At 44.6% G+C, this 27,828-nt stretch overlaps 1 long non-coding RNA gene across 1 annotated transcript in view; it reads right to left on the minus strand.

The window, feature by feature from the left end:
- Nucleotides 1-993: 993 nt before the first annotated feature.
- The window catches only part of LOC129038290 (uncharacterized), a 33,524-nt gene continuing 6,689 nt past the window's right edge, over nt 994-27,828 (minus strand). The window contains exons 4-5 of the long non-coding RNA XR_008503113.2: nt 26,958-27,473; nt 994-1,800 (exon numbers count right to left, since the gene is read on the minus strand). This is a non-coding gene — a long non-coding RNA (uncharacterized LOC129038290). The remainder of the gene's footprint in view (nt 1,801-26,957; nt 27,474-27,828) is intronic.

A 27,828-nucleotide genomic window follows, 5' to 3' on the forward strand; every position in this document is an offset into this window, starting at 1 on the left:
TACAATGTGACCTTGACATTCCCTCCACTGAGACGAAAGACCTATATCTGCTCACCTTTAGAGATTCACTTATAACCAACAGAATGCAACAGAAGTAACGTTCAAGGCCGTACACTGCTGCCTGGTTTACCTGGGACACTCGCCTTTGAAGCCCTGAGCTGACATGTAAGAATTCTGACTGTGTAGAGGCCTGTGCTTGAAGAAGCACAGATCACACGGAGAAACTCCATGAAGGTTTTCTAGCCAGTTGCCCCAGCTGAGGCCCCAAACAATAGTCAGCATCAACCACAAGACATATTAGTGAAATACCTCGAGATAATTTTACCCCTCAGCCACTGAGTCACTTCCAGACTTTGAGTCTTACCAGCTGAATCCCCAGACATCACAGAGCAGACACAAGCCATACCTACTGTGTCCTGTCTAAATTAATTATCCATAGAATTCACGAGCCTAGTAAAATAATTGTTTTATGTCACCGAGTTTTGGAGTAATTTGTTATATAGCAGTAGTTAACTGGAACATCTTACAAATCCATTTTTTTCTTTTTTCTTTTTTATTTATTTTTTGAGACAGAGTCTTGCTCTGTCACATAGGCTGGAGTGCAGTGGTGCAATATTGGCTCACTGCAACATCCACCTGCTGGGTTCAAGCGATTCTCCTGCCTCAGCCTCCCAAGTAGCTGGGATTACAGGCGCACACCACCACAACTGGCTAATTTTTGTATTTTTAGTAGAGGTGGGGTTTCACCATGTTGGCCAGGCTGGTCTTGAACTCCTGTCCTCAACTAATCTGCCCACTTCGGCCTTCCAAAGTGCTGGGATTACAGGAGTGAGCCACTTTTTCTTTTTTTTTTAAAAAAAAAGGCTGGGTGCAGTGGCTCACACCTGTAATCCCAGCACTTTGGGAGGCTGAGGTAGGAGGATCACTTGATGCCAGGAGTTCAAGACCAGCCTGAGCAACATAGTAAGACCTGTCTCTATGGGGGAAAAAAAAAAGGCCAGGCATGGTGGTAGTGGTGCACACCTGTAGTACCAGCTACTTGGGAGGCTGAGATGGGATAATTGCTTGAGCCCAGGAGTTCGAGGTTTCAGTGAGCTATGATTATATCACTGCACTCTAGCCAGGGCAACAGAGCAAGATTCTGTCTTAAAAAGAAAGAAAGAAAGAAATAAAAGAGACAACCCAATAGAAAAATCAGTAGAAAACTTAAGCACTTCACAAATGAAGAAATCCAATAAACATAGGAAAAGTTAGCCAACCCCATTCGTAATCAGGAACATGCAAATTAAAACCACAATGAGATACACTCAACAAAATGACACCATTTTTAAAGTCTGACATTTGAAGAGTTGGTAAAGAGGTGGAGTAATAGGAATTTCCTTCACCTGGATCCTCTTGAAAGCAGAGTCTGAGACAAGGATTAATGTGGTAGTGCTTTCTTTGGGATGTGCCAGCTCAGGGCAGTGAGGGTGAGGGAGGAAGAGAAGTGAAGCAGAGGAAGATACAATACAATGTTATTGTGCTGATTGCTGCTTTGCAGCAAGCTTCCAAGAGACACAGCAGGTTGTTCATTAAATGTGGTCATGCTTCAAGTGGGAAGAGTTGCAAGGAGCAATGAGAAGGGAGGCAAATTTATCTTCCTGGTTTCCTCCCTTTTCCTGTTCCCATTAGTCAAGGTTTGCATCACATGGAGCTATTCCTCTGTGCATCCAGACATCTCCCATGGGCTTCTGGCTGCCTCCATGGTGTGGGTTTCATCCAAATCTGAACGTAGACAGGTGACCAGGTGCAGTTTGGGTGCTTAGAAAGAGAAAAGAAGGCAGTTAGAGGAATCTGAGAAGGCACATGAAGTTTCTGTCATAATAAGATTCTCATACACTGCTGATGGAATACAGAATTGGTGCAACCACTTTGGGGAAAGGTTTGGCAGTACCTGGTAAAGTTGAATATGTAATACCCTACAACCTAGCAACTCTACTCCTAGGTTCATGACTTTTAGAAATTTTGTGTACAGATTTACAGAACCAGATCAAATAAACTAAAATGTTAATATCAGCATGTTTTGTTGTAGACAAAAACTAAAGGTAATTCAGGTGCCCATCAAAGGGAGAATGAGCAAATAAATTGTTGTTTGTTCTCACCATACACATGAGGAAAAAAATATTTCATAATTTACAGAAAATAGGGAAAAAGATGTCAGTCTGAAGGAGCTTGGTTAATATGGACCTTGAACAAAATAGCATTCTCAGAGGATTGTTAAATTGGCAAGGCAAATCCAAACATTGTCTAGAAGAGAAAATGACGGAGTTCAAGGACTCTACTTGGCTGGCCTTAATGACAATTTATCCCTATGTTAGAAACATTTATTAGACCCTGGTCTAATAATATTTGTATTTGACCCTGGTCAAATAATAATATTTGAATACCTGGTTCAAATAAGTATTCTTTCTTATAAGTCAAATTTACATACAACAGGAATGGTAGCAAATTCAACTGTGATTTTTACAAAACCACATATATTGTGATTTTATTCTAGCCATGAAAAAAATGTGTGCCCTCCTTAGTAAAGAACACTACTGTACATTCCAGAAAATGCCAAAGACAAAGTATTGAGAATTGAGAATTGAGACCTATACTCTTGTGTTGGTAGCTTACTAAGATAACTAGAAACAAAGTTACATGAGGAATCATAATTATACTGGGAATAATAGTTTTGTGTGTATGTGACAATAACTTGTGTGTGTGTGTGTGTGTGTGTGTGTGTGTGTGTGTGTGTGTGTGTGCATTTTGTCCTCTCTCTAAAGTTCTTTTCCTCTCTATGCCAATTTGTGACCATTCTGGGCAAGGCTGAACAAGAATATGTTTGTGTGTGTGTGTGTACTATGTGTGCACAAAATTGGTGTAGAGGGGAAAAAAAAACTTAGAGAGAGGACTAAATGCTTAATGTTCTCACCCAAGAAATGATAAATGTATGATGTGATGGATATGCTAATTACCCTAATTTGATCATTATACAACATGTACCTGTATCAAAACATCCCATTGTGCCCCATAAATATGTACAATTGTTATGTGTCAGTTTAAACAAGTAAATAAGAGGGGAAAAAATCTCAAGAATCTGAAAATACTTTATTCAGGTTCAGGGCTGATAATTCCTCTTTTCTGGGGGGTGGGGGGGACAGAGTCTCACTCTGTCGCCCAGGCTGGAGTGCAGTAATGTGATCTCGGCTCACTGCAACCTCTGCCTCCCAGGTTCAGGTGATTCTCCTGCCTTAGCTTCCTGAGTAGCTGGGACTACAGGTATGAACCACAATGCCAGACTAATTTTTTGTATTTTTAGTAGAGACGAGGTTTCACCATGTTAGCCAGGCTGGTCTTGAACTCCTGACCTCAAGTCATCTGCCTGCCTCAGCCTCTCAAAGCACTGGCAGTACAGACATGAGCCACCGCACCCCACCTTGATAATTCTTCTTGAAGGTAAGAAGAATACAGAGTAGTTATAACCTGGTGAGCAATGCGAGAAGCCTTGTCCACTGAGTGATCAGTCTGGAGCAGTGACTGGGGTCCCAAGTGAGATTCCATTTCAATTGCTCTGTTTTTCATAACTTATAGACACTGTTCCAGGGTTTCTTGACATTATAAATAAAGAAGAAGACGGCCTTCTGAGAAGTCAGATTGTTTTTTAGCACAAAGACTATTTTAATCTCTCAGGCTTGGAACCCTAGTCCCAAGGCTTGTGATAATGCCAATATTTGTAAAAGCATACTTTAGAAATTTCAGAAAGTCATTTATTATGTCTGTTGCAGGAAATAGTGCTGGTTCGTGAAATATGCTTGTTAATATTTACTGAAGTCACTAAGTGAGAAGAAGCAGTTCCCTCTGTCTTTCTTCCCACAGTTGCTTATATTAACTATGTCCCTGGCAGCTTCTAGACACACAGTGCAAAGCTGTCTGTCTTCCCCTGGGTGGGCAGAAGGGAATGGGGAAGGGATGGTGGCAGAGATGGAGACCTCTTGTCTATGACAAAGGAATGGAAGGGGAGAGAGATGGAACAGACACTCATTGGCAATGGCAACAGAACGAGGCTAGCCACAATGGTGGCATCAAAAGGCAATGAGGATGAGGAGAGGGGATGTTGATAGGGACAGAGATCAGAAAGGCAACAAGAGTTAGAAGGGGAATTAGCGGAAGGGAGGAGGAGATAAAACATAAACGAGATGAAGATGGGTACACATGGGGTGAGGATGGTACGGGGGGATGATGGTAGGGACATGATGAGAATGACAGCAGAAATGGGCCTGAATGTTTGCTTGGACGGATGGGGAAGGAGAATGGGAAGAGATGTGAGTTATAGATGAACGGAAGGAAAATAAGGGTAGAATGAGAACTGAGCATGTTGCAATGGGCATGGAGAAAAGACTCACTTATTCCTTCTTTCTCAAATATTGGGTGTGGGGGCAGCTACTGCATGCCAGGAACTATTCTAAGAGCTGGGGATACAGTGGCAAATAAGACTAAGTCTCTTCCCTCATGAAACTTTTGTGGTAGTAAGGAAAACAGAAAATAAATTTGCTATATTATGAGAAGTGCTACAAATGACAGTAAAGGAGAAAAAAAGTAAAGCAAAAGAGAGTGATGAAGAACATCATTCTAGAAGGGTGGTCAGAAAAGACTTCTACAAAGAGCAGACACTGGAGCCGAGGGAAGTGAAACAGGAAGCCAGGCAGGTGCCTTAGGAAGGGCTCCCCAGGGGAGTGCTGTGGTGCTCAGGTCCCTCCCAGCCAGGGCCAGCCTCTGTGCTTGGGGAATGGATCTCCTCCTCTCTCAACACAAGGATTCAGTTCCTTAAATATTTCTCTTCTCTTGTCTCTCTTTTCCTTCTCTACTGGATCGATCTCAGAAATACACAGAAAAAATCTGCTGTTATTTACCATATCCTTGAAAAAAAATACTCTCATGGGCCAGGCACAGTAGCTCATGCCTGTAATCCCAGCACTTTGGGAGGCCGAGGTGGGTGGATCACCTGAGGTCAGGAGTTGGAGACCAGCCTGGCCAACATGGTGAAACCCTGTCCTACTTAAAATACAAAAATTAGCCAGGTGTGATGGCAGGCACCTGAAGTCCCAGCTACTTGGGAGGCTGAGGTTGGAGAATCGCTTGAACCTGGGAAGCAGAGGTTGCGGTGAGCCAAGATCGCACCATTGCACTCCATCCTGGGCAACGGAGCGAGACTCTGTCTCAAAAAAAAAAAAAAAAAAGAAGAAGAAGAAGAAACCTCTCATGATCCTAACTTTCCCTCCAGCTCACACCCATCTTACTATACCTTTTTTACAGCAAAATTTCTTGAAAGAATTGTCTACCCAACTACTCCAATTCCTCTCTGTCCTTTCTCTCTTGAACATGTTACAAAAAGCTTTTGCTCACACCATTTCCTGACACTGCTCTTGTCACCATCATTAATGACCTTCCTCTTATTAAATCTTATTCACTCAATTCTCAGACCTCTGCTTACTTGATCTTTGACACAGCTGATCACTTCCTCCTCCTTCAAACACCTATTTCTCTAGGCTTCTGGGATGCTACGTTTTCCGATTTTCCTCCTATATGACTACCTCTTCCTTCTCCAGGTCTTCTCTCCAGCCTCTTAATGTCAGAGGCTCTGGGGGCTCCTGGGCCTCATCTATTTTCTATTCACATTCATATCCTTGGTGCCCACATCTACTCTTGTGGTTTTATCTCTTTTTATTTATGATTTTTGTTATTATTATTTTACAGACAAGGTCTTGCTCTGTCACCCATGCTGGGGTGCAGTGGTGTGATCATAGCTCTCTGCAGCCTCGAACTCCCGGGCATCCTCTTGCCTCAGCCTCCCCAGTGGCTAGGACTACAGACATGTGCCATCATGCTGGCCTATTTATTTATTTACTTTTTGTAGAGACAGGATCTTGCTATGTTGCCCAGGCTGGTCTCAAACTCCTGGCCTCAAGGGATCCTCTCACCCCTCCCAAAGTTCTGGGATTACAGGCATGAGCCACTGCAGCTGGCCCACTCTTGTGGTTTTAAATACCACCCACACACTGATGACTCACAAATGTGCAGCTCCAGCTCAGATCAGTCCCCTGAATCCAGACTCTTAAGACCTGACTGGATTTCTAAGGGGCATTTCCATTAACACATCTAAAACTGTCCTCCTTGTCTTCCCACCCAAACCCACACTTCCCACTATCTTCCCATCTCAGCGCAACTCCTTCCTTCCAGTTGCTCAGGCAAAAAACAAAAAAAAATCTGGGTTCCTTTCTTTTTTCTCTCCCCACACATCCAAATCCATCAACAAGTCCTGTTGTATCCGCCTTCAAAATATGTTCAGAATCTTACCAATTCTCACCACCTCCATCATTACCACCCAAGTCCAAGTCACCATCACCACTTGCCCAGTCATGATTGTCCCCCCGTCCCCCCCCAAAAAAAAACAGTAGGAGGAAGAGGAGGAGGGAAAGGGCAGCCCAGGTGGCAGAGGGGAGCAACAGTGTGATGGGGGTGGAGGGGAAGCTCAAGGTAGTTAACTACTACTGGAGCAGAGAGCAGGTAGCCAAGAGTGAGAAGAGCTATGCTGAGGTGGTGTCAGGAACCAGAACGTGGGAAGTCTGGAATGCCACCCTAGGAGCTTGGATTTATGCTGAGCCGACGAGGACCCATAGAAACCTCACCAGATTGGCTTCAGCATGGAAAATGGGTTGAGGAAGTAGAGACTGGGAAGCCCAATAGGAGGCAGTTGTGACCTGCCAATTGTAACAGTGACTAGGACAAGGGAGGTGGCCATGAAAGTGGAGAGAAGTGAGCAAATTCAAGCTTTTGAGGAAGTGGAGCCAACAGGACTGTTGGTTGTAGGCAGGGTCATAGGAGAGAAAGGCTTGAGCTTGGGGCCTGAGTGGATGAAGATGCTTTTCACTGACACAGGGAAGGCTGGAGAAGGAAGGGTTCATGGGGGAGATAAGGAATCAATTTTGGGCTTAGTGAATTTAAGTACCTGAAAGAGTTCATGGTTGGATATAAAGGCCTAGAGCTAAGGAGCCAAGGGTGAGCTGGGAAGATATTTAGAAGTAACCTAAGTGTAGATGGTGACTGAAACCATAGGAGGGGTGAGCTGTGGAGAAGGATAGAAAAGACCCAGCTCAGAGCTCCAACAACACAAACATTTCCAGGAAGAAGAACTTTGAGGAAGTCAGGAAGGGAGAGGAGTAAGAAGTGGAAGGGAACCAGCTATTGGAGAATACAGTTGACTTCTGCTGAGAGGGTCACAGCTGACCATGAACCACGCCCACTGGATTTATCACAGTGATGCTCACTGGTGACCTCCAGAGGAACGGTTAGGACGTGATGGTGTCTGAAGTTGCAGGGAGTTGACGAGTAAGAGGTGAGGAAGAGGTTTGACCGCAGGGCTGAATTAACACCTTTAAAAGATTATGGTTCCCATCCTCCTACAAGTAATACAAAGCGAGTTTTTTTATTTTCAACATAACATAAAAATATATAAATGTTAAAATTAAAATAAACTTTCTAAATTATTTTAATGGCAGTTAACTTACTTGCAAATTTGTATTAAAAATAACTGTCCTTCCCCTTCTCCCATTCAATAATGCTTATTTGCTTTGTTGTCCTTCTTTGTTGGTGCCTCAAGCATGTGCTTTGTTTGTCTACTTGGTAATCTTGTAGGGTTTGGCTCTGATAAAGACAAGGGAGGTGGGAGGCTCACTGGAGCCCAGGAGTTCAAAGCTACAGCAAGCTGTGATCATGCCCCTGCACTCCAGCCTGGGCAACAGAGCAAAACCCTGTCTCAAAAAAAAAAAAAAAACAAAAAGACAAGGGAAAAGGGAGAGGTGAGAATGCGGGGTAGGATGGTTTTTCAGCCATAAAAAATAAGGAAATCATGTCTTTTACTGCAACATGGGTGGAACTGGAGGCTATTATCCTAAGTGAAACACCTCAGACACAGAAAAACAAATACCACGTGTTCTGTCTTATAAGTGGGAGCTAAATAATGTGTACACATGGAAGTAGAGTGTGGAATGACAGACAATGGAAATTTGGAAGGGCGAGAGGGTGGAGGGGGGTGGATGATGAGAAATCACTTAATGGGTTCAATGTATGTTACTCCAACCATGGATCCACCACGAGCCCTTATTTCACCACTATACAAAATATCAATGTAACAAAATTACACATGTGCCCCATAAATGCAAACAAATTTTAAAAATCACTTAAAAAATTAAAAAGGAGGTTTGGTAGAGGGAGATTTGGGGACTTTTTAAAATAATGGAGGCTTTATCATGTTTATAGGCTACAGACAAGAACTAATTGACTTAGAGACTAAAATGCAAGAAAGAAGGATGAATCAATAAAACCAGAGGGTCAAAGGTGGGGGGAATGCAGAGCACAGAAGGGACGGGCTGAGGGTGCGGCATCCAGATTCTGCTCTCCCCTACCCATGGGCTACTGGAGGCAAAAGACACACACTGAGCACAGCGGCCAAAGAGACAGGCGTCGCTGAGGCTGGGGCAGGAGCAGATGCTAAGGCTGGACAAGAGCAGGGAAAAGAGAAAGAGGAAGTTGGCACCTTTTGGATTGGAACATGGCATCCTGACCCAGATCACAGGGTGATTTCCCACCAAAGCAGCGAGGGGTAAAAAACAGACTCCATCTTTCCGTCAGCATCCCCCAAGGTGAGGACTAGGGTGATATGGTATGGGTGTTCATCCCCTCCAAATCTCAGTTGAAATGTGATCCCCAGTGTTGGAGGTGGGGCCTAGTGGGAGGTGTTTAGGTCGCAGGGGCAGACCCCTCATGAATGGCTTTGTGCTGTCCTTGCAATAATGAGTGATTTCTCGCTGAGTTACGAGAGATCTGCTTGTTTAAAAGAGTGTGGCGTCTCCTATCTTCTCTCTCTCTGTCTCTCTCTCTCTCTCTCTCGCCATGTGACACACTGGCTCCCCTCCGCCTTCCACAGCAATTGTAAGCTCCCTGAGGCCTCCCCAGAAGCAGATGCTTCCTGACAGCCTGCAGAACCATAAGCCAAAATAAACCTCTTTTCTTTATTAGTTACCCAGCCTCAGGTATTTCCTCATAGCAAAGCAAGAACAGACTAATACATAAGGGGAGAAGGAAAGCTAGCTAGACTGGGATGGACTGCTCTGGCCAAGGCCTCCTGCCCAGGAAAGCCCTCCTCTCATGCCAAGCCCCCACCCCTATCCTGCCAGGGAGTGTCCTATCCATCTCCTGGTAGGATGTGAGGACTGGAAGACCCTGTCCTGAAATGTCTCCCACCCAGACCTGCCTCAGTTTGTAGACTTTTACTTCTCCACATGAGTGATCATTAAAATACACATTTCTATTGGGGGAGGGGGTCAGGCCCTGACCTCTGAGAGGAGGCATGTGGCTGGGGGAGGGGAATAAAGGCAGAAAGCAGAGGTAAGGATTCTAAGGCCACTTGGCTAGTGATGTCACCAGTGGTGACCCCAGAAAGTCTATGTAAAAGGGCACAGGGTCACAACTGTGTTACAACAGGGGATGGGCCAGGGGACAAACTATTTTTACTCAGATTAGGCATTTTCTGCCTGGCTTGGGGGAGAATGAGGAAGTGTGTTGAGTGTCTAAACTCTCCACAAGCTTCCGTTTGGTGCCACTCTGGAGAAAACATAACCCCAGCCTGTGGCCCTGGAGAATCATGCTGGGAGAGCAAGGGTTAAAGCTTCCTGTGAGGGCAGGGGCCAGCCCTCCTGTGAGGCCAGAATGTTCCAGTCCAGACTGAGGCAGGCAGCTTGGGAAAAACTGCCCACCACCTAATGAATCAGATACCACATTAGCTTGAGATCAAGGCCAAGGCCGAAGGGCAGGGGAAGGGAGGAGGCTGCTGACGGAGAAGCTTGGTTCTCTCTGCCCCAGTAACAGGGAGGTGGTGGGGGCTACATAGTAACTGCAAGGCCCTGCCCTAGGAGCTCTGCTGCTCACCCCACTCCTGGCTGGTACGTCCTCACTGCGGTGAGATTTTTCCCGTAAAGAGGGACCTCAAAGTGAGGTGCTCATGACTCAGAACCTGGAATGAGACGCTGATGAAAGGGGCCGGGCGCAGTGGCTCATGCCTGTAATCCCAGCACTTTGAAAGGTGGGCAGATCACTTGAAGTCAGGAGTTTGAGACAGCCTGAACAACATGGTGAGACCCCATCTCTGCCAAAAATACAAAAATTACCCACGCATGGTGACATGCACCTGTAATCCTAGCTACTCAGGTGGCTGAGGCAGGAGAATCACTTGAACCCAGGGGGCGGAGGTGGTAGTGAGCCGAGATCACACCACTGCACTCCAGCCTGGGTGACAAAGCAAACTCTGTCTCAAAAAGAGAAAGAAAAAAAAAAAGTACTGAGGAAAGGGCTTGTCCTGTCCTTCTCATGCCCAGATGGGGAAGAAAGGTCAGTGCTGCCTGAGGTTCAAAGAACTCAGGCTTGTGCTTGGAAACACAGACCCTCTCGGTTCTGCTCCTCCCAGCCTCTCCTGTCCTGGTCTGTCCCACCCCTACCTAATTCTGATCTGGCCCCAGGTTATCCCCACCCTTCCCCCATGAGGTCAGGGTGGCATTGGCTCACCGTTGGTGCTCTGCCCTGGTCAGTGCACCCTGCCCCAGTCGCTGTGACAGTGAGCTGCTCCTTCTCTAAATAATCACATATTCTCAACCAAATGTGGTCAACTCCTTCAGGAAGTTCTGCACCCTCTCTGGGGTACAAAGGTCCATCCCACCAGCCTCAAACAGAAACCAATTATGTGGTATAATTTATGCTCCAGTGCTCCCTGTGGGTCCAGGCTGAAGACAGTATCCACACACTTGCTTAGCTTTCTTCTTCTGTCCTATCCTGTTTCTCTCCCACCTCTTCTTCTGAGAGGACTCCTCTCATAAATCACTGGAACAAGAATATTCATGTCAGACTCTGTTCTCTGGAACCTGACCTAAGAGCCTTCCTCATGTCACTCATAACCAGTATCGCCCAAGATGCTACATCAACCACAATACATTGTCTCAAAATTCAGCTTTATCTAGTACCTAATACCTTGTGATACATCCCTTTCTGTTTAAACAGAGTATTGCAGATTCTGTTGTCTGCAAAACTGAGAACTTGACCAATAAAATGATTCACACCAGAAATGGTTGCAGCAATCATCACTCAAGGGAGTGGTAGTCTGACCTAGAAGGGGACTTCTTGACCCAGTTGAGTTTGAAGGCAATGAAGATTCTAATAGCATTAGAGGATTAGACATTATATATTGTTTGTTTTTAAAAATAATATAATAAAAAATGAGCTCAACACTCATCCCAAGAGTTAAATGTTATCGATCACTTAGTTCTATCCATGCCTCCTCCGAGAGGTAACCACTATTTGAGAATGTCATCTATATAGATGCCTAAATGAAATATTGTTTTGTTTTGCTTGTTTTTGATCTTTATAAAAAGAGTGCTCCTCAAGACTTGCTTTATTGCTCAAAATTATGTTACTAAGATTATCCATGTTGTGGCATGAATAGGAGTATCATTCATTTTTACTGCTGTGTCATATTCCATGTGTGAGTACACCACAGTCTATCCACTCTGTAGTCACCAGGCATTTGAATGGTTCTTTTATTTGTGTTCTTACATACAGTGCTACTGGCTACACTCCTGTCAGATGTCTTCTGATGTACCTGTGCAAGAATTTCTCCTGGGTATATACCCAAGAGTCGAATATCTGGGTATGTGATTGTTCAATAACACAAGATAATGACAAATTGTTTTTTCAGAGTGGATATTCAATTTATACACCAACCATTAATGTATAAGAGATCTCACTGACCAATATTCTCTTTAGAAAGTTGGCCAGGCATGGTGGCTCTTGCCTGAAATCCCAGCACTCTGGGAGGCTGAGGTGGGAGGATTGCTTGAGCCCAGGAGTTCAAGACCAGCCTAGGCAACATATCAAGATCCCATCTCCTAAAAAAAAAAAAAAAAAAAAAAAAAAAAGGAAAGTATTATCATACCCCTTAATTTTTTGTTTTTTTCTGGGGAGGGTGTTTTGTTTGTTTGTTTTGAGGAAAGGTCTCACTCTGTTGTCCAGGCTGGTGTACAGTGGTGCAATCATGGCTCACCGCAGCCTTGACCTCGCAGCTCAAGCAGTCCTCCCACCTCAGTCTCCCAAGCAGCTGAGAACACAGGTTCATACCACTATGCCTAGCTATTTTTTAAGTTTTTTTGTAGAGACGGGGGTCTCACTGTATTGCCCAGGCTGGCCTGGAACTTCTGAGTTCAAGTGATTTTCCCACCTCGGCCTCCCAAAGTGCTGGGATTATAGGTGTGAGCCATAGCGCCCAGCCCATACTTCTTAGTTTTTGCCAATTGAATGGATGTAAATGGTATCTTATTCTAGACTTAACTACATTTCCCTGATTATTAATAAAGTTGAGTATTTTCCATCCATTTACTGCCCATTCATGTTTCCTTTTCTGAAGGAAATTTGCAAATTTTTCTATTGAATTACTTCTATATTTCTTACTATTTTATAGGCATTATCTGCACATACTAGATACTGTTTGTTGATTACATATGTTATAAATATCTTCTTTGCTTGTGGCATGTATTTTTATTTCTTCTAATGTGTAATAAATAAACAGAAGTAATATAGCTATTAAGGATTATTTTAGGCTGGGCGCAGTGGCTCACGCCTGTAATTACAACACTTTGGGAGGCCAAGGCAGGAGATCACTTGAGGCCACAAGTTCGAGACCAGCCTGGGCAACATGGTGAAACCCTGTCTCTACTAAAAATACAAAAATTAGCCTGGCGTGGTGGTGCTCAACTGTAATCCCAGCTACTCGGGAGGCTGAGGCATGAGAATCACTTGAATCTGGGAGGCAGAGGTTGCAATGAGCCTACATCACACCACTGCACTTCAGCCTAGGCGACAGACGGAGACTCTGTCTCAAAAAAAAAAAAAAAAGGATTATTTTGATTCATATTATGAATACTATTATGCCAACAATTTTATGATATAATATAATCACTAGTATTCTGGCTTGTATTACTTAAATTGTCATAAACATCTCTCTCTTTTTTTTTTTTTTAGATGGAGTCTCGCTCTGTCGCCCAGGCTGGAGTGCAGTGGCGTGATCTTGGCTCACTGCAACCTCCGCCTCCCAGGTTCAAGTGATTCTCCTGCCTCAAGTTCCTGAGTAGCTGAGATTACAGGCTTGCGCCACCACGCCCGGCTAATTTTTGGTATTTTTAGTAGAGACGGGGTTTCACCGTGTTGGCCAGGCTGGTCTCGAACTCCTGACCTTGTGATCCGCCCGCCTCAGCCTCCCAAAGTGCTGAGACTACAGGTGTGAGCCACCATACCCAGCCTACAAACATCTCTTGACCTTAAAACAATATAAAGTTCTTCTAAAGATACCTAGTTAGCACACTTTCTCATTAAAATTGCATTAACTTTCAATCTATTTCCATATTTATTTGAAAGTTCTTGTTGTTTTTGTGCACATGATTAGCAGCTTTCAAATAATCATTAATTATTATAGCATTTTACCCATGAAATATTAAATATACACGTATACCTCAAATGACTAATAGAATTTCGGCATATAAAGCAAAGGACATTTTCATGAACCTGTATCTTGAATGGTTACCTATATGTGAAGGTGAATATTCAGATATTAACAACAAATTCACGTAACATGGATTGGTTCATTTACTGATATTGTTATGTTGATCAGATATGACAGAAATCAACACAGTCATGATCATGGATCACACACAGGTTCAGGGATGTCACAAATGATACTGAAGAAGGTATTTGGCTATTTAACCTTGTAAGGGCTAGAGCCAAAGTCATCGTTGAATAGCAGATGTGAGCCAAATACTAAGTCCACAGCTAAGCTTTAATGCATCCCTAATATGAAATTCTTCACAGTCTACATCATAAAATTATTTATATCTAGGCTTCTCTATGGATTTGCATAGAAAGTGTCTAGAATGATAACAGACAAATGTTGAAGATAATTGTTGGGGGTAGCAGCATTTGGGGCAGTTGAAAAAACTTTTTCAGTACTTTCTGTATTAGTTATTATAATAAGCATATATCTTTTTATGAGAATTTAGTTAAGAATCTTTCCACAGTAACAATATCAATAATTACATATACATAACAATAAATTTTACTGGTTTTTCGCTTGTTGCCATGTTTAGCATATTACACCTTCCTTGTTTCCCAGCTAACTTATCTCATTTATTTTTTCATTTGGCTGAAGTGCTTCCTCTGGCAGTTAGTTTAGGGAGGCTACATAGGCAGTTGTGCTAGGTATTCTTCATGTGCCTCTTTTGGTCCACTTTCCACTCTACTCTGGCCCCGCACTGCCCTGCTGCCCCGTGGTCCTGCTAACCTTGTGAATTGCACTCAGTCCTCCCTGCTTCCTAACAGCACTCAATCCAGAGTTGGCTCTGGCTTCCCTAATCCCTTCTCAGAGGCATCCAACACAAGCACAAACTCAAGTCTCTCTTACTAAGATGGTCCCAAGATTCATGCAGTCTTCCTGCTGCAGCAAGCCAGATAAACTTAACTTTTATTAACTATAGGTATGGCCCTCACGGTCTTTTTGCTGATAGATTTTGACATACTATACAAACTCATTCTTCCTGAATCTATGGTTGAAGAAAATAAAATTGCCCATAAAAAGCAGAATGTTATTGTTCTCAAGCTGTGTCTAAACCCCATAAGCAGAGTCAGAATATATCCAAGTGATTATTTTAAAAAAAGAAATCAGATGACAGCTGCCCAAATCTAATGATTAATGATTTCTGGAGCAGCCCAGCTGGAGAGTACTCCCAATATCATAGAAGAAGCAGCTTGCTTCTTTCCTTTCTTACAATACGCCTATGAAAAATGTCAAATATAAGAGAAACTTAGGTTGCATCTGACATAAAGATCTGACTTAGTAACAGCACTTAATGATTGGCATCTATATGATTTTTTTCCATTTTATTGGGGTATAATTTAGATACAGTAATATGTACAAATCAACTTTAAATACGTATACTGCCATGTACTCACAACCCAGATCAAGAGTAGAACAATTCCAACACCTCAGAGGACTCTCTCCTGTCCCCTGCAAGTTAATATCACTCCCTTGGTTAACCCAGTCTGGCCTCTACACTATAGGTTAGTTGCACCAGTTTTCAAACTTCATATAATTGCAGTCATACAGTGTGTATTCTTTTGTATCTGACCTCTTTTTTTCTTTCAATCAAAATTATGCAAGGTTCACCCATGTTGTTTTATTATCAGTACTTTGTTCTTTCTTATTGCCATGTAATATTCCACTGGATGAGTACAACACAATGTATCCACCCATTCTTCTGCTGATGCACATTGGGTTGTTCCAGTGTAAGCTATCATGAATAAAGCTACTATGAACATTCTCGTACTTGTCTTCTGCTAGACAGAAGCATTCATTTCTGTTGAGGATATAGCCAGGAATAGAATTGTTGGTCACAGAGCGTACGCATGTTTAGCTTTAGTAAACACTGCCAAAGTTTTCCAAAGTGGCTGTATCAGTTTACATTCTCACCAGCAATGTAAGAGGGTCCTCGTTTTTTCCCATCCTTGACATGGAGATACTTTATTTATTTATTTATGTATTTATGTATTTATTTATTTATTTTTTTTTTGAGACAGGTTCTTGCTCTGTCACTCAGGCTGGAGTACAGTGGTGTGATCATGCATCACTGCAGCCTCGAACTCCTGGCCTCCTCATATCACCTCAGCTTCCTGAGTAGCTGGCACTATAGGCATGCACCACTACACACGGCTTTTTAAAAAATTTATTTTATTTTATTTTTTGTAAAGATAGGGTCTTGTTTTGTTCCCCAGGCTGATCTGGAACTCCTGGCTCCAAACGATCCTCCCTCCTTGGCCTCCCAAAGTGTTGGGACTACAGCATGAGCCAGGGCACTCATCAATATGATTTTTAAAGGACTGAGAAATAATGCTCTGATTTTAAATTTGAGGGGTTTGTGTAGATAGATATAGATATAGATACAGATATAGGCATAATATAAAATAAGAGATGCCTGACTACTTGTATATTTGATCTTAATAAAATAAAAATAAGTTATCTAAATTCTGTTTTAGAGTTAAAAATACATTCAATCACAATTTTGATCATTTCTCTTGGGGAAAGAAAGACTGACAACATCAAGTGTTTGGAAAGCATGTGGAACTTTTTGAGACAACGGGTGTTGGTGACACAGTGCAGGCAAACCCCAAATTGGGGCTTATCCCAGGGAGGTTCTTGGCTTCACTCAGGAAAGAATTCAAGAGCAAGCCAGTGGTAGAAGAAAACAGCTTTACTGAGGTGGCAGTGTGGTGGTACACCTCTGTGACAGCTCCTGCAGAGCAGGGCTAACCCATGGGCAGTGTATACACAGTAGCAGCTCAGGGCAGTTCTGCAGTTATATTTATACCCTTTTTTTTGAGACAGAGTTTGCTCTGTCACCCAGGCTAGAGTGCTGTGGTGTGATCTCAGCTCACTGCAACCTCCACCTCCCAGGTTCAAGTGTTTCTCCTGCCTCAGCCTCCCAAGTAGCTGGGATTACAGGCACCTGCCACCACACCTGGCTAATTTTTGTATTTTTGGTAGCAATGGGATTTCACCACGTTGGCCAGGCTGGTCTCGAACTCCTGACCTCAAGTGATCCGCCCACCTGGAAATCCCAAAGTGCTGGAATTACAGGCATGAGCCACTGTGCCCAGCCTATACCCATTTTTAATTACATGCAAATTAAGGGGCAGATTATACAGAAATGTCTAGAAAAAAGGTGATAAATTTCAAGTTGTCAGGTCATTGCCAAGGAAAGAGGTGGTAACTTCAGGGTGTTGCCATGGCAATGGTAAACTGACATGGCACTGGTGGGCATGTCTTAGGGAGAGGTGATTTTGCCTCTTCCCTGTTTCAGCTAGTCCTCAATCTGGTCCAGAGTCTGAGTCTCACCTCCAGAGTTGAGTCCTGCCTCCTACCTCATTCCCCCCTCAGAAATTAGATACTCCTCTTTAATCTTAAAGGGACTACAGAAGGTTGGAGGTCTACCTCCTGTAACTGTTTCCTGCTGAGTTTATGGATGTTGGTCCTGTCTAGCCCTGGAGAAACAGAAATCTCTGGATACTTGATCTGAGGGGCCCAGAGGCAGGACACTTTCATTCTCCAGGTCAGTAGACGGGTCGAGTTGGAAGCCTTGTGCAAGGATTGTCTTTACCTGGAACTGTTGTAATATAGAAGACAAACTTTACTAAGAGGTTAAATAAGCAAGGGCCAAAGATTAGTAATAACAAGACAGCTATCAAAGGTCCTAGGAGAGGTAAAAGCCAGGTGAAGCTTGGGAAGGCACTTTTGATAGCTAGCCAGATACAGTTGGGATTAATGCCCTGGTTATAGTTACGTAACCAGGTAGCTTGCTCACAGATCTTTTGAATGTTAACTTAAACTGCCCAGAGTTGTTGATATATGTGCAACAGATTTCATTAATAACTGCACAGACCCTACCTTGTTCAGCTAGTAGATAATCCAATGCTAGTCTGTTATTGAGAATTACATTTGCCAAAAAGTCTAGGGACTCTTGAATCCCCTTTAATGCCTGACCTCTATTGGTGGCTAAAGATTCTAGGATTTAAGTCAAGTTCTTTAGGGTTCTTTAGGGTTCACATTCTTTAGGGTTCTTTAGGGTTGACTAAGGTTGAGTAGGTAAGCAAAGCCCCCCCAGGGTGCTGCTAGTCCTATTGCTGCCCAAATTCCTTCCAATTGAATTAATCCAATTGCTCACTTACTTCTGGTGTTCCTGGGTCTTATGGGGTTACAGATCATGACCCCTGGAGGGGCAAGGGTGGCCAACGTACGTTCATCTCTATTCCAAGTTTCATTCTTTTTTTGAGACAGAGTTTTACTCTGTCACCCAGGCTGGAGTGCAATGGCGTGATCTCGGTTCACTGAAACCTCTGCCTCCCAGGTTCAAGAGATTCACCTGCCTCAGCCTCCCGAGTAGCTGGGATTACAGGTACTCGCCACCACGCCCGGGTAATTTTTGTATTTTTAGTAGATGGGGTTTCACCATGTTGGCCAGGCTGGTCTCTAACTCCTGACCTCAAGTGATCCACCTGGCTCGGCCTCCTAAAGTGCTGGGATTACAAGTGTGTCACCATACCCAGCCTATTCCAAGTTTTTTGTATACAGAAGGCTGCTCCTAAAAGAACAGGTGGCTTCCTGGAGAGTCAGGAGTGGTTATGGGGTGTGACTTCTTCCCACTCATGGCCACAAACAAAATGAGCTTGGTGGGGTACACAAACAGAGGCCCTACGGGGTGTGATATTTTTCCTTTGCTGCCAAGTTGGGTCTCTAGAGGAGATATTTTCCCCCTGTTCTAATGGGAGTGGTCAAACAATCTTGTTTTCCAGAAGGAACAGTGCTCCCACCTTCCCACATTAGGCAGTTGTTTTTCCCTTGTATGTTCTGATCCAGGAGAAGGCACCATATATGGTCTCCTCACTGACAAGTGGAATCCCATTTACCTCACTGCAGCCTGGGGAACTTGGCAACTAGATTTGGATCAGAGTATCACAGGGAAATGTCTGCTTTTGTGTCATTAACACAACAGTGGGTGCAAAAGATAGAATCATTAGTGCATTGGAGATATAGATACCCAACTTCCCAGGTCAAGGTAATAGTGGCAGGAGTTGGGGGGTGGTATTCAGATGGAATCGGAGGGGAATCAGGAGGAGAGTTTCACTTAATAAATAGGGATTTGGGTATTTGGGGATCACTATGGTTAGTTAGGAGGTCTGGAGAGATGGCTGTGATATTTTCTGGGTAGGCCAGAAGGTAGAACTGTGTACCCTGGGAATATTGATAACAAATCCAGCAACCATGAAGATGACTCCCTGAGGCTGTAATTTTTGAAATATTTACTATAGGGTTATGTTCCCACCTGCACTGGATCAGGGTAATGAGGAAATCAAACAGGATTAATAGAGACAACATGGTGTCCAGTTGGGCCTTAGAGTGGCCTCTACACCCAACAAGGACAAAAGAGGTGTTTCCCAAGAGGTTGGCTAAAGCAACAGAAAAGAAGGATTACAATCAGGAAGAAGAGAAAAATTATTGCTCCTATTCCCACCCGCAGCATCATGTTACCACCTCTGGCTGAGTGTTGATTCTTTTAAATAGGTAGCAGAGGTCCTCCAAAGGCTCACAGACGTAGGTCACGGGGGCCTCCTTTTGTGCTGCAACTCATAAGAAACAAGTTTAACCTGGACAGATGTACCAAACCAGTTACTCCCTGAAGTTTAACAGCCGTAGGTGTACTCAACAACACCTGATACGGCCCCTTCCATTCATGTGTAATTGATCGTTGGCGGATTCTTCTTTCCAAGTTTTTACTAAGACTAAGTCTCCTGGTTGATTGTGGAGGTTAACTATTTCCTTCGTTGAAGGGAGCGGTATTTTGTCTCCACAGGCTTGGAGGGCCTTTTGAACCTGGCCTAAGTTGATAATATGGGTGAGCATTCTACGTGTCTCTTCATCAAACAGGAGCTCTGAAGTTAAAAAGGGCCTCCCTGGAGCTTGCAGTGAGCCGAGATAGCGCCACTGCACTCCAGCCTGTGACTGAGCGAGACTCCGTCTCGGGAAAAAAAAAAAAAAAAAAAAAAAAAAAAAGGGCCTCCCATAAGTCATTTCAAATGGACTGTTTTACTGTTCCCTTTGGAGTCATCCTTACATATAAAACGGCGATGGGAGGCTGGGCACGGTGGCTCACGCCTGTAATCCCAGCACTTTGAGAGGCCGAGGCGGGTGGATCACAAGGTCAGGAGTTCAAGACCAGCCTGACCAACATGGTGAAACCCCATCTCTACTAAAAATACAAAAATTAGCCGGGCTTGGTGATGCCTGCCTGTAGTCTCAGCTACTCGGAAGCCTGAGGCAAGAAAATCGCTTGAACCTGGGAGGTGGAGGTTTCAGTGAGCCGAGATCATGCCACTGCACTCCAGCTTGGGCAACAGAGCAAGACTCCGTCTCAAAAACAAAAACAAAAAAAAGGTGATGGTTAGGAGAGAAACCCAGGCCTCCGAGGTCTCCTAACAGAGCTCTGCTAATGTCCTTTCAAAAATATTAGCTTTTTCTACCTTCCCCAAGGATTGAGGTCTCCAGGAGGAGTGAAGATGATATGTAATGCTTAAGGCTCAGGACACCGGCTGGGTCACTTTAGCTGTAGGAGGGTCCATTATCACTCTGCAGACTTTTAGGTAATCCAAATCTTGGGATTATCTCTTTAAGTAGGAATTGGCACTTCTAATGCCTTTTCTGTTCTTGTGGGGAAAGCCTCTATCCACTTGGTGAAAGTGTCTATAAATACTAGCAAATATTTCAGTCCCCTGTATGGTGGCATCTGAGTAAAATCTATTTGCCAGTCTTCCCTATGGTATGTTCCTTGATGTTGTACAGGACTGAGTAGGGATAAGGGTATGGGCAGCTCCCTGGGTCATTACCGGCATAAAGTTCACAGGCCCTGGTGACCCACTTTACAGTCTGGAATAATTTCTTTCCCAAGAAGATTTGAGAAACTAATTTGAATAGGGAGTTCTGTCCCAAATGTGAGGAGTCATGGGAATACTTAATTATTTTCCATTGCTCAGCCTCAGGGAGAAAGAGTTTGTTGTTTTCTAGCAACCATCCTGAGGGATCCTTTTGTAAGCTTGTCTATTCTGCCCACTTAATTTCCTCAGGAGTATAGTATGGTGCTGCTGACACGGGTGGAGTACCTGGCATTAATGCAGTGAATGGGAATACTGGTGTTTCCTTAGCTGTGGCTTTAGCTGCTCTGTCTGCTGGAGCATTTCCTCAAATAAGCGAGGTGTCTCCCCTTTGGTGTGCCCTGCAGTGACTAACTGCTACCTCCTTTTCCCAAAGGAAAAGGACAGCATCTAAAAGTTCCAGGATCTCTGAGTGATGTTGTATGGGGGATCCCTTAGCTGTTAATGTTCTCCTTTCTTTTCATGTGGAAGCATAAGCATGGAGCACCAGGAACCCATATTTGGAATTAGTAAGTATATTGACTGTTAAGTCCTTTCCCAATTGGAGGGCCCTAATTAAAGCAATTAATTCCAGTTTTTGAATGGAAGTCTAGGGAGGCAAAGCTTTTGTCTCAATGATCTCTTGTTGGCTAACCACTGCATAACCTGTCTTCCTTACCCCTCTTGCATAAAGCTACTCCCATCTGTAAACCACCCAACACTGGGGTTAGGCAGGGGCTCATCTTTGAGATCAGGCCTGCTAGAGTAGGTCTGTTCTATGGTTTCCACGCAGGAGTGAATGAGTTGGGGATCTGTTTCTTGGGACATGAAGCCCATCAAGAGGATAGCAGGGTTTAAAACTTGACATACTTTTAAAGTAACAGCTGGATGTCAAGCAGAAGGGCCTGATATTTAAGTAAGTGACCTCCTGTTAGCCATTGGTATCCTTTTGTCTCTAAGATTCCCTATACTTGATGGTGGGTCATGACATCTAATTGTTGTCCCAAGGTAAACTTACTGGCTTCTTCTACCAATAGAGCAGTGGTGGCCACAGCTTGCAAGCATCCTGGCCATGCAGCTGCCACCTGGTCTAGCTGTTAGAAAAGTAAGCCACTGGCCTGGGACTATTCTCGAGCCTTTGAGTTAGGATGCCCAAAACCATCCCTTATTTTTCAGCCACATAAAGGGTGAAAGGTTTTTTCTAAGTTAGGGAGTCCCAAAGCAGGAGCTGTTCCCAGCTTTTCTTTTAGTGTGAAGAATGCCTGTTAGCAGGTTCCATCCCAATTCAAAGGCTCATGATCACTCCCCTTTAGAGCTTCACAGAGTGGCTTTGCTCTAAGCTCAAACCCAGGAATCCAGATCAGGATTCCCAAAAAGGCTATTACTTGCTTCTTAGTCTGAGGGGCTGGAGTGCTGGGATGGTCTCTTTTTGCTTTTGGGCAAAAGTCCTTGTCCCAGGAGTGAGCACATACCCCCAATATTTAGCCTTTTGCACAGAGATCTGGGCCTTGTTGGGGGAAACCCACTATCCTCGCTTTCCTGGAAAATTAAGGAGCTGGATTTTGTTCCTGTCAGTCTTCCCTAGTGAGGCTGGAGAGTAATAGGTCATCTACATATTGAAGAGGGATCCATTAGTTAACTGTAGTTCCCTTAACTCCTTGGCCAATGCATTGCAGAAGAGATGGAGACTCTCTCTAAAACCTTGAGGAAAGGACTGTCCAGGTAAGCTGAGATGCGGCATGAGTGTCTGGATCAGTCCACTTAAAAGCAAAAATATAGTGAGAGTCTGGGTGTAAAGTTATACAAAAGAAAGCATCCTTACCATGAACCAATGAGCATCTTCAGAGACATGGGTAAATATTCGCAAGGATTGGGAACTATTGGGTGGACTGAGACTACTGTCTCATTAACTGCCCTCTGATCCTGAACAAATCTATATTCCCCATTTGGTTTCTTTACAGGTAAAAAAAGGGTGTTACATGGGGACTGGCACAGGATTGTAGGAATCCAAACTTTAGGAACTTTGTTATTAGGATCTGGATATTCTTCTGAGCCTTGGGTCTCAAAGGATATTGTGTCTTCCACATGTAATTAACATTGGGTTTTAAAATAACCCAGAATGGGGGTACATTAACAGCTCTAGCAGGAACTTCCACGACCCAAACAGAGGGGTCTACTTGAGAAGCAATATGTGGTGGGAAGAGCGTCTCCTTATCTGTGTTGAGGTAAGCACTTAGAGCTAGAAGTGTCCATTCCCAGCCTGTTGCCTTCTTATGAGGCACTTGAAATTGAACTGTGGCCTGTAATTGAGAAAGTAATTCTCTCCCCAGTAGAGGGATAGGACACTCAGGCATAAGTAAAAACCTGTGGGAAAATGTATGGTCTTCCAGGGTGCAACCAAGGGGGTGGATAAATCTCCTAATTTTTGGCTGGCCATCAATCCCCATTACTGTACAAGAGCAGGAAGACAGTGGCCCTGAGAAATGGGTTACAACTGAGTAGGCTGCTCCCATGTCCATTAAGAACCCAGTATTTTTGCCTGCCGTGTCCAGGGTTACCAAAGACTCCTCTATGGAGATGGTAAGGTGTCCAGTAGGAGTCGTAGAGGACCATAGGCCCCATCAGTCCTCTGCTTTCTTGGCCATTATGGATCTGGGTGTCTCAGACTCCCCTTTAAGCCTAGGACAGTCCTTCTTCCAGTAGCCTTCTTGTTTACAGAAGGCACACTGGGCCAGGCACGGTGGTTCATACCTGTAATCCCAGCACTTTGGGAGGCTGAGGCAGGTGGATCATGAGGTCAGGAGATCAAGACCATCCTGGCTAACACGGTGAAACCCTGTCTCTACTAAAAATACGAAAAATTAGCCAGGTGTGGTGGCACACACCTGTAGTCCCAGCTACTTGGGAGGCTGAGGCGGGAGAATTGCTTGAACCCAGGAGGCAGAGGTTGCAGTGAGCCGAGATCAGGCCACTGCATTCCCTGCATTCCAGCCTGGGTGGCAGAGTGAGACTCCATCTCAAAAAAAAAAAAAAAAAAAAAAAAAAAAAAAAAAGCCAGGCGCGGTGGCTCACACCTGTAATCCCAGCACTCTGGGAGGCCGAGGCAGGTGGTTCATGAGGTCAGGAGACTGAGACCATCCTGGCTAACACGGTGAAACCCCGTCTCTACTAAAAATACAAAGAAATTAGCCGGGCATGGTGGTGAGCGCCTGTAGTCCCAGCTACTTGGGAGGCTGTGGCAGGAGAATGGCATGAACTTGGGAGGTGGAGCTTGCGGTGAGCTGAGATCACACCACTGCACTCCAGCCCGGGTGACAGAGCAAGACTCTGTCTCAAAAAAAAAAAAAAAGACACACTGGTTTGATTTTGGCCTAGAGTCCAGCAGCGGTGGGACTCTCATCTAAGCATCCCAGACACTGATCTTCCCACATTTTCCTGGGGTGGGTAGCCCTGAAGCAGCAGAGGGCCTAAAGCAGCCACTAACAATTGTGCTTTTTTGGCCAACTTTTTGGCTTTTGCCTCTTCGTCTGCCTTGTCCCTATTGTTGTAAACCCTAAAAGCAATGTCTAAGGGTTGGCTCATGGGGGCCCCATTGCTACCTTTTGTAGCTGCCTCTTGATGTCAGGGGCAGATTGAGTGATAAAATGCACACCCAGGAGAACCCACCCTTCTGGGAAGTCTGGGTCTGCATTAGCATATTTTCTGAGTGCCCCAAGCAAATGGCCCTGAAATAGAGCAGGGTTTTCATCTTTGTCCTGAGTTATTTCTCCCACCTTGTCATAATTGACTGGCTTAAGCACACACTTTTTCATGTTAAACAAATTAGCCTGTGATTTCTGCATTTAAGATCCTGAGAACCTGTCTAGTAATCCAATTGAGAGCCTAGATCTGGAACTGCATCTCCTCCCACACAATATGGCATGGCCTGGGTTGTGAGTGGCTACTCCATCTGCATGTTCACGGGCAGTATCTAGAATTCTTTGTTTTTCCTCTACAGTACAAGTGGATAGTAATATTTGCATGTCATGCCAAGTTAAATCAAAGAATACGGTCAACTTAACAAACTCCTCTGTAAACTTCCCAGGATCCTCTAAAACACAACCAAATTTTTCCTTGTATAAAGCCAAATCAAACATGAAAAAGGCACATATCTTGTGGTTGTTCCTCCATGCCTGTCAGCTACCTCTCACAATGGACACAGGTCTAATTTTGGCGGCCGATATGGGGCCCGACTCCTGGTAGTACTGGTTGGGTTTACTTCCTCCGGCAGTAGGGGATATGGGCCAGGGCCTGTTAGGTAAAGGGGAGGGATGCCTGCTGACTTTGAGGTGGAATTCTGCACTAGAGAAGTGGTGTCCCCCCCACCCCAGAACTAGGGGACTGGAGAGGCTTCAAAGAGGGGACACAGGCCTCATGGGGGAACAGCTAAGAGAGGGTTATCTACAATACCTGATGTGCTTCTGGGTGGCTGGGAGTATCATGAGCCAGACACGTTCTACAGCTAGCCCTCAAGGTCCTGGTAGATGGCCAGAAAAGCCTGCACATAAGGAACTTCTTCCCATTTTCCTTCCTTTTTACAAAACAAATTCTAATTGTGCAATATAACACAAAGAATAGTGAGGCCGGGTGCAGTGGCTCACACCTGTAATCCTAGCACTTTGGGAGGCCGAGGCAGGCAGATCACTTGAGGTTAGGAGTTCGAGACCAGCCTGGCCAACATGGTGAAACCCCATCTCTACTAAAAATACAAAAAATTAGTCGGTCACGGTAGCCTGCACCTGTAATCCCAGCTACTTGGGAGGCTGAGGCAGGAGAATCGCTTGAACCAGGAGGCAGAGGTTGTGGCAAGTCGAGATCTTGCCGCTGCACTCCAGCCTGGGCAACAGAGTGAGACTCTGTCTCAAAAAAAAAAAAAAAAAAAAATCCTGCCTAGGCCACATCTGTTGGCTTGCCAATTTGTATTGAACCTAAACATTGTTGCAACAGAAAATAAATTTTTTCTTTTTCAATTTGTCTAATTTGAATTTACTCCATTTGCCTAAAAGACACCCTCACGTCAAGTCCTTCAGGATGCTCGCTGCTACCCCGTGTCTAGTAAGGCTCTCTATGGGGGTTTTAGTGACCTAAGCTTAGCAAATCCCTAGTTACTTTTCCCTTTTAAATTCCCACTTTCTACAAAGAAGGTGTAAATATAGATAGCAAGGTGTTAACAAAAGTGGATTATAAGCTGCAAATGGGCAGTAGAATGTTGGCCTAAATTCCACAGAGAGTGAGGGTTAGGCAGAGAGAGACTAAACAAATGGTGACAGTGGAAGGGAGGAAGGGCAGGGGTAAATAGCATTGCCCAAGGGGAGACCTCAGGGGCCTTGACTGCCAGAGAACCTACCTAGTAGGAGAGACACCAAAAACAATGTTCAGGTGGCCACTTTTCTACTGCTGTTGGTGGCTGTCCACCAGGGGCCTGGGAACTCCCAGTCCCCTTCAACCAAGAGGGCTTGAGCAAGGCAGTTACGCAGTTGTAAGAGAGCACACAGGAAGAGGTCCGCAAGTGGCTATTAGGAAAATAATAACTTCTAACTTCAGAGCAGAAAAAGGCAAGACCAAGATTCCCCTAAGGGAGGAATAGCTTTTTCTACCTTACCTGAGGATTGAGGTCTCCAAGAGTGAAGACGACAGGTAATGCCTAAGGCTCAGGAAGCCTGCTGGGTCACTTTAGCTGTGAAGGAGGGTCTGTTATCACTGAGCAGACTTCTAGGTAACCCAAACCTTGCAATGATCTCTTTAAGTAAGAATTTGGACACTTCTGATGCCTTTTTCTGTTCTTGTGGGGAAAGCCTCTATCCACTCAATGAAAGAGGGAATGTCAATGCCGAAAACCCCAGAGCATTTTCAGCAATACCAATGCTGAAAAACCTGGAGTGCCTGAGTTTCAGCCAACAAGGGTCCCCTCACCAAATGCTGAAAACCCCAGGGCACCAGGGGGGTGGCCAACAGCAAACCTCAGGCCAAGTTGGAGGTCACAGAACAACACAACAGGAGGCCTTGCACAGCCAAATGTCCTGCCTTAAATCATTCCCCAAATATAGTCAATAGAAAATCAAAATGAAAACAAAGACTGCCAACAAAACATACATCTTAGGACTGAAAATAAAACGACTGGTGGAGCAATAAAATGGAGTCAGAGGGGAAACAATCAGGGAAAAGGGTGACAAGGACAAGGAAGTGTTTAAGGGTATCCAAATGATGAGGGACTTTTAACTGACCTCTTAGCCAAAGGCTTTAATTCCTTAGCTTACCTGATGTTATTGGGTGGGGGCGGGCAAAACACTCACCCATCCACAGGAGTCAAAATGGTGCTGACCAATCTTCCACATGGCACCCAGGTGAAGGTCTCTTCAGGATCCCCCAGCTTGGATGCGCTCAGCTGCCATGGTGGGAGGGTCCCACGTGAGGACTGATAACCCACCAGCCTGCCGAATCCCACATGAGGCAGCAGCAGTATGGCCACTTGCCTGTCTGCTTGGCTGTACCACCTGCCAGGGAAAACGATGGCTCTAAAAAGAGCCTTTGGTTAGTGTTACAACTCTTGCAGCCTCCATCACTGACTGCTTCTTTATTTCTTGCCATCTCTCCATTTGTCATCTTAACGATAACTGTCACTTGCCATCTCTTGGTGTCTCTCACTGTCTTGCCAACTGCCGTCTCTCATTACCACCTTGCCAACTGCCATTTCTTTCTCCGTCTGTCATGCTGTTGTCTTCTCTCTTCTGCCCCATGTTTGGTGCCATGTTGCTGCAAGGCAGGTGAACCCCAAACTGGGGCCTAGCCCAAGAAGATTCTTGGTTTTGCTTGGGAAAGAATTGAAGAGTGAGCTGGTGGTAGAAGAAAACAGCTTTTTTTTTTTTTTTTTTTTTTTTGAGACGGAGTCTCACTCTGTCACCCAGGCTGGGGTGTAATGGTGCGATCTCAGCTCACTGCAACCTCCGCCTCCCGGGTTCAAGCAATCCTCATGCCTCAGCCTGCTGAGTAGCTGGGATTACAGGTGCACACCACCACGCCTGGCTAATTTTTGTATTTTTAGCAGAGACAGAGTTTTACCATGTTGGCCAGGCTGGTCTCAAACTCCTGACCTCAAGTGATCTGCCCACCTTGGCTTCCCAAAGTGGTGGGATGATAGGTGTGAGCCACTGTGGCCGGCCAAGA

This window comes from Pongo pygmaeus, chromosome 1 (genome assembly GCF_028885625.2).
Source record: "Pongo pygmaeus isolate AG05252 chromosome 1, NHGRI_mPonPyg2-v2.0_pri, whole genome shotgun sequence".
NCBI lineage: Eukaryota > Metazoa > Chordata > Mammalia > Primates > Hominidae > Pongo > Pongo pygmaeus.